The 7,051-nt window shown below is 48.5% G+C and overlaps 1 long non-coding RNA gene across 1 annotated transcript; it reads left to right on the top strand.

Moving 5' to 3' along the window:
• The first annotated feature begins 961 nt into the window (after positions 1-961).
• Positions 962-6,681, top strand: LOC134473002 (uncharacterized). The gene is made up of 3 exons (XR_010043082.1): positions 962-1,651; positions 1,801-1,850; positions 5,607-6,681. It is a non-coding gene; the product is annotated as an uncharacterized LOC134473002 (long non-coding RNA).
• Positions 6,682-7,051: the final 370 nt, after the last annotated feature.

Here is a 7,051-nt window from a genome sequence, read left to right as displayed (position 1 = left end):
ACCCTCTGTGGAATGGATGAGGGTTCTGGGGGTCAGGCAAGAGACAAGAGTCCCTGGGGAGGCAGAAGGACTGAGCGCAAGGAGTTGGGGAGGCAGGTACAGACTCAGGATGGACCTCCCTCCGTGAGGTGACTGCTGGGCCCACAAGTGTGGCTGGTTGTGAGAGGAGGGCTGCCTGGCTGCCTGGGGCAGTGAGCACAGGTGTGGATGGTTCAGAAAGACCCTCCTGGCTCAGAGCTTGAGGATGGGGTCAGCTGTGGGTGCTCTTGCACTTGATGGCAGGCAGAGGGCACAGGGGGCCAAGGTGCTGCCTCTCACCTGTTTGGGGTGGGAGGGGGCAGCTGCGGCTTGCTCTGTGATTTGCATTCAGCCTTCGTCTGTGAGTCTGTGACGAATGCTGCGTGCCCCGCCGCGCAGCAGCTTGCTCCAGAGCTGTGCTATTTTAAGTGCCTCCCCTCCGCCCCTAAGGGTGCCATGTGTTTATCTTGCTTTCGAGTTAAAAGGGAAAATCAATTTCACTGTTACCTCGGGAAGATTTGGGGTGGGGGCTGGGGGTGACTTCATTTCATTAAAATGAAAATGGGGAGCAGGAAGGGCTTCAGATCACCACCCCTTCACTGGGCATGAATAAACAATAGCCCAGTTCACAGTCTGCCTCTCTCTGCTTCAGGCCAGACTGGGGCCCCTGGAAGTCTGGGTTCCCCCATCCCATAGGGAAGAAGGGAGCCAGAAGCCGAGCTCATCACTGATGTGTATGTTGGTGTGTGTGTTCCTATGCACATGTGTGCACATCTGTGTTGAACTGGCCCGTGAATCCCGTACCCATCAGCAGCATGCTCAGTGTTCTTTTTCTCGACCACTTGAGCCAAGCCAGACTGTGTTGGGGGCCAGCTTCTTGGGTAGCCATGGCCCTGGCCATCCTCTTGGTCTTGCCTGGGCTGTTTCAGGCTTTCTGGGTGAGCCTAGGACTTGTCACCCCACCTCCCACTCCATCCTCAATCTTCTCAGAAGCCAACAGGACACACAGCTCCCAGATCCCTCCTCTCTGGTGCAGGAGGCTGGCTTCTTCCAGAGAGAGAAGCAGCCGAGCTTCCATCTGCAGGGTGGGAGGTACCTGGCCGGAGAAGGTTGTAAGGCCTTTCCTTCCTCTCTGGATATTTTCAATGAGAAGAACAATGAAAAAGATGCTTTATGGGGGAAGTTCTGGAGATGGAAGACTGCAGTTGCCCTTCTGAAGCCCAGCAGCCTTGGGGCTTCTGGGCTGCTGGCTTTACTAGATTGCATTTCTTTTCTTCCCATCTGCTTATAAAGTCAGCATTTACTGAGACTCCTTCACTTCCAAACTGCTAGAACATCCCGAGACCCACTCATTTGTCTTCCAGGACACCTCTTGTGGGCAGATGGAAAGAGTGCAGAGAAGAGGTACCGGGCTCAAAACAAACTCCAAGAAGCAGGATCTCCATGAAGATAGGCACAGAATGCCGCAGAAGGGAACAGATCAGATCATTCTGGCAGAGACCTGCAAAGAAAGGCTCTTGGAAGAAACAGGGTCTGGCTGCCTCCAGAAGGATGAGGAGGTGTATGAAAAGTATCAAATCCAGTAAAGATTGGTGTGGCCTTGACAGATGTCCTGTGCACCCCGGACCAGCAGGTAGATTGATTGTGCAGCGGTGAGGCAGGGTGGGCCAAGGAGGACTGGGACAAGGTGCCAGCACTGTGGGGTCTGGAGGCCACAATGGGTTCAGCCCCCTCCTGAATTTTCCACTGCTCTCATTTTGTCCTCTTGGTTTTTACTTCAAGGCAGCACGACCACCTCAATAAGCAGATAAGGACACTGAGGCCCTAAGAAGGTAAGTGATTTACCAAAGTTTGATCAGAGAGTCAGTAGCAGGGCTGATACTTGTATCTGCCGCTGTCTCACCCCTAAGTTCATGCAGTTCATGGAGGAAATGGCATGGGACCTGAGGGGTTTGGAGGTTTCTGAGAAGAGGAATGGCAGAGGATGGAGGAGGCCAGGAAGACACATCAGTGGGCGGAGGCAAGGAGTGGTGGCAGTGGAAGTGTGGGGGATGGCACGGGTATGAAAAGCAGCCACCTGTTGGTGGCTGACATAACAGGTCAGTCATACCTTCAGCAGCATTCCCTCTACAGAACCTGGGGCTATGGGACCGCTTGACTCCTCGCATGAGCTCTAATGCTTGAATACTCTTAGAAACTCTGTGGGCTTTGGAGAGCAAGTGGGCAACTTAGGATTTAAGTGCTGTTCAGATAGCACTTCTCCACTCATGGGGTGCTCACTCCCTTTGGGTTCTTGGATAACTCTACGCATCACACATGGCTCCCGGCCACTGAAAGAAGTGTACTCTCTGCAGTCTCCTCCTGTTCATCCCATTTTGTCTCTTGAGTTGAGATGGAGGGATTGGATGCACATTTCATATGCCCGACCACAAGGTACTTGGCAACAATTCTCGTGTCCAGACAGACTCTTCTTCTCTCCAGGCCACATGGTAGTCATTGTAAGAATGTGAGTATTCATTGCACTTTTTTTGTTTTAGGCACCTGCACTGAGAACTTCCCATATGCCATCTCAGGGCCTGGATCATGAGTAGCCTCGAAATGCCTTTGTAAGGCACTCCATTGTAATCCCAAAGGGAGGGGGCCATTCAGAATTTTAAATAGGTGAGAGGACAGTTTAGGAAGACCACTCAGGCAGCCCTGGAGGGAGTCAGAAGGGAACAAGGAGTGCTGTTGAAATAATTCAGGGGAGAAACAATTAAGATCTGCAATTCAGCGGTAGTAAAGGTATGGAAAAGAGGGAGCCAATCGGAATAGTCAAGAGTCAAATCAATAGAACCTGGGGAGTCGTTCAATATGTGTGGTGAAGGAAGAAGAAGAATCCAGGAAATCACCAGAGTTTTTTTCCCAGCTCCCTCTATGAAGAAGAAAGTCTAGAGTACCTTGGTCGATATGGGGATCACCAAGGGTTAGGAGACGTTTCATTTATCTTTGAACAAAGGAAGCATTAGCTACCACTGACATACTCTTCATTCACTTGTCCATTCACTCTCTTATGTATTTAGTAGGCCTTTATTGCAAATCAGATATTTTTCTGCATCCTGGGGTCCCAAAAACTTGGTCACTTATGACCTTGAGGGGTTACTCTCTAATAGAAGGAGACAGATATGCACACTGGTGAATGATTTTGTACCTTTCAATTTGCATGTCTGTCCTTCAGGAAGTGAATGGGCAAATCAGGTGTGGTGTATCTGTACAATAGAAAATTATTCAGTGCTGGAAAAAAATGAGCTACCAGCCAAAAAACATGGAGACACTTCCATGCATATTACTAGGTGAAAGGAGCCAGTCTGAAAATGCTACAGGCTGTTTGATCCAACTACTGTATATTCTAAAAGGTCAAAACTATAGAAATGGTAAGAAAAAGTCATAGTTTCCAGGAAGAAGAAGGAAGGGGTGAATAGGCAGAGCACAGGGGACTCTGAGGGAAGGGAAATTATTCTGCAAGGCATCACAATAAGGCAAGCATGTCATTATACATTTGTTCAAACCCACAGAATGTCTAACACCAACAGTGAATGTAAATTACGGATCTCAGGTAACAATGACAGGTCAGTGTGGGTTCATCAAGTATAACAAACATGTCCCTCTGATGGAAAATGGTGACAGTGCAAGAGGTTGTGCATGTGTGGGGCCAGGGACATATGGAAATTACCTAAAACTGTCCTAAAAAATAAAAGTGAATATTACAAGATGCTACGTTTGGCTGGGGATTTAGTTCAGTGGCATAAGCACCTGTCTGGCAAGTGTGAGGTTGTGAGTTCGATCCCTGGTACCCAAAACAAACAAACAAAAAGCAAAGTAAAAAAATGCTACATTTGAACACAATCCTGAAGGGGTGAGAGGGTCAGGAAGGGGATCATCATAAGGATGACCCCAGACTTGTGACGAAGATTACATGGAGATCACAAGGGCTCTGATGAGTGGTCATGATTTGGAATTCATCAGGCAGCAGCCAAGGGGATCAGGGAAGAGGGTTTACAAAGAGACTGGAAGCTGGAAGCCAGCTGAGGGAAGGCTTGGTCTCAAAGGGAGGAGGGAGATGAGGAAAGAGAGACACAGAGGACAGGACAAGGAGAAAATAAAGAGAGCAGCTTCTGCTTCATGACAGTAGCAATGCAGGTCCTGGGAATGAGGAAATCTATAAACCTCTGAGAGTCGATGGAAATCAATGGACCAGCACAGAGATCTGGTAGGTCACTGAAAAGTGAAAGCTAGTTTGGAGGCCAGGATTACTGGACAGCAGGCTATTTTTTAAAGCCTATGAAATCTAACATATGGAAGTGTGGGTCAGAAAGGGGTTGGCCATAGAGCAGAATAAACAAGTTTCCAAAGAAAAGAAGGACAGATTCTGTCCCAGGGGTGTCTAGAAGAGAGGAAACCATAGCCTTTGGTTTCTGAAAAGTCTGTTCTTAGGGAAGACACAGAGGCCTCAAGTTATAAAACTTTCAGTTTTTGACCCCAAGGCAAGACCATCTCAAGGCCAAGAGGCAAGGATGTAGCAGCTGCGGGTGGCTGCCAGTTCCCACGCTCACCAGCCTCCATCACCTGAGTGTGTCCACCCAGCAGCCTCCCGGCCCTCATGTAGTTACCCGCCTAAGATGCCAGGGTGTGAACCTGGCCTTTCCCAACACAAGCTAAGAATTTGGACTTTTGATATCCACCTCTGACTGTTCAGCAAATGCCCCACACACTCCTCGCCTGCACTGTATTGACAAAATGAATCCTTCTCGTTTGCGTCACCAAATCTACTAATCCACTGCTATCTGATTACCAGTTTAATGGAGGCAATTCTTCCCCTACTCAATGGCCAAAGCCACTGTTCACACCTTGCACCTCCAGCTCACCATCTCAAGACTGTGTCACCCTCCCCACCCCTCCACCAGACCAGCCACAACTGCAAATGCGTAGGCTCCTTTAAAACTTCATAGACCTGACATCCACCTGTAGTTATTGTTCCATTTTCTTGCTGTGTACAACAAGGCATATCAAATAATTGTCTTCAGTTACCAAACCATTTCTCCATCATGGGTTCTCCTCTACCTGTTCCACCCAGGTTGTATTCTCACCGCTCCATCCACACTTCGCATGATCCTCATTTTGTTAGATGCAACAGTCGCTTCTCATTGGCACTCAACCTGGTGACCCTTCCCTCTTGTTTGTTTGTGTGTTATCTATTTATATCACAGAGGCTAAGGATCAAACTGAGAGTCATAAGTACACTAACCAATCACTCCACCACAGAGCTACACCCAGCCCCAGTCTTACTTCAGGAAGCTCCTCTCTTGGCTCCTGGAATGCCCTCTTTCCATGGCTCTCTCCCTTTTTTAGGCCTCTGTTCTAAGTCTCTGCAGACTGCTCATCCTCAGTCGGTGAGAGAATTCACAGCCCCCCAGGTTGTGCCTTCAACCTTGACCTTCCCTTAGTCCCAGAGTCACCTGCTGTCTGGCACAGTTGACAGTTTCTGTGGGTGTCTCTTGGTCTCTTGGAAAGTACATGGGAAAAACTGAACTCTGAATTTCCTCCCCTAGGTTGCTCCATCTCAGGAGATGGCACCTCCATTCAGAGGACCCCAGAGTTGTCTGATTCCTCTCATGCTCTCCTCTTCAACAACCAGGCCAGCTACAAGTTCTACATGGAAGTTATATTCTGGCCATCTGATGCTCCCAGTTCCCAATGCCATTCCTGGTGGTGGACACTGCTGTGCTGGCATTTTCATACATACCTGCTCCCAACCCCACATGCTGGGTCCTTCTCCAGACTCCCTCTTAGATAAGGAACTTCCATACCTGGGGTTCTGCCCCATCCCACACCTGCTCCCCATATCCAGTGACTGATGGAACTGTAGGATGGAAGCTGGGTCTTGTCTCCTGATGTGGAACATCTCTCAGCAGCTCTCCCAGCTGTGGGGCTTCCCTGGGGGGTGGGCTGAGGGCTCTTTTGCAAAGTGGTCACACTTTACTCTTTCTGCCCAATCTTGTGCTCCTTACTTCCTATAGGCATTGCCCTGGAGGGTACTCTCCAGTAAATTATTTGCACAAAAGTCATAGAAGTTCAGAGCCCATCTCTTGGGACTCCTGACCTACATCCCTAATCAAAGCCACCTTGATTTCTCCCTCACACCACTACAATGGCTGTCCAACCAGTCTCCCTGATTTGCCTTTGCAAAATTATCTATTCTCTGTCTAGCAGCCAGAGTGAGCCTCATAAAACAAAAATCAGATCAATGACTTCTCTGCTTTAACCCTCTACTGCTTTACTGTTGATCTTGGAATAAAATCTATACTCCCCAGCACAGTCTGCAGTCCCTGCATGGTCTGCTCCAGCTATGTCTCTGACCTTGTATCTTCCTACTTGTCTGCTTCATCAAATCTGCTCCAGCCACACTCAGAATTTTTTCACTTGATAGCCTTTGCATTGGCTGCTCCCTGGTCATTGTAATGACCATTCCCAGATCTTTCCATGGCTGGGACTCCAGCTCAAAAGCCACCTCTCTAGAGAAAGCCTTCTCCAACCTCCTGGCCCAGTTCAACACCTTTGTGTAGCATTTCCTGTCACTTCATTCTGCCTTATTATCTTTAAAATATGGGTCATTTTGAAATCTCATTGTTGATTCATTGTCTTATTTTTATCTACTGCTGTACCTAGAATGGAATCTTCGCTGAAAGCAGGGACTGAGGGCTTTTGGGTTACATCTGCATTCTCCAGAAATGTGCAAGCCTGGGACTGGGCAGACAAATGAGTGAAAATGACCAGAAATCAGCCTGTGAGGGTCTGATCACTCTCAGGTCCTCCTGGCAGAGGCTTAGATTCAACAGGAATCTCCTATGAGCAAAACTAAGATGCTCCATCATCAACATCAAAGGTCACAGAGAAGTCAAGTGCAGGAAGATCTGTACCATCCATCAGATTTAGTAACGAGGGGTGATCGGTGACTTTCAGAACAGCTTCACTGGAATCGAGGAGCCTGAGGAAT

Source organism: Cavia porcellus, unplaced genomic scaffold (genome assembly GCF_034190915.1).
Source record: "Cavia porcellus strain 051 isolate PalLab524CR breed Dunkin Hartley unplaced genomic scaffold, mCavPor4.1 scaffold_25, whole genome shotgun sequence".
NCBI lineage: Eukaryota > Metazoa > Chordata > Mammalia > Rodentia > Caviidae > Cavia > Cavia porcellus.
This window is presented reverse-complemented; position numbering and strand designations above follow the sequence as displayed.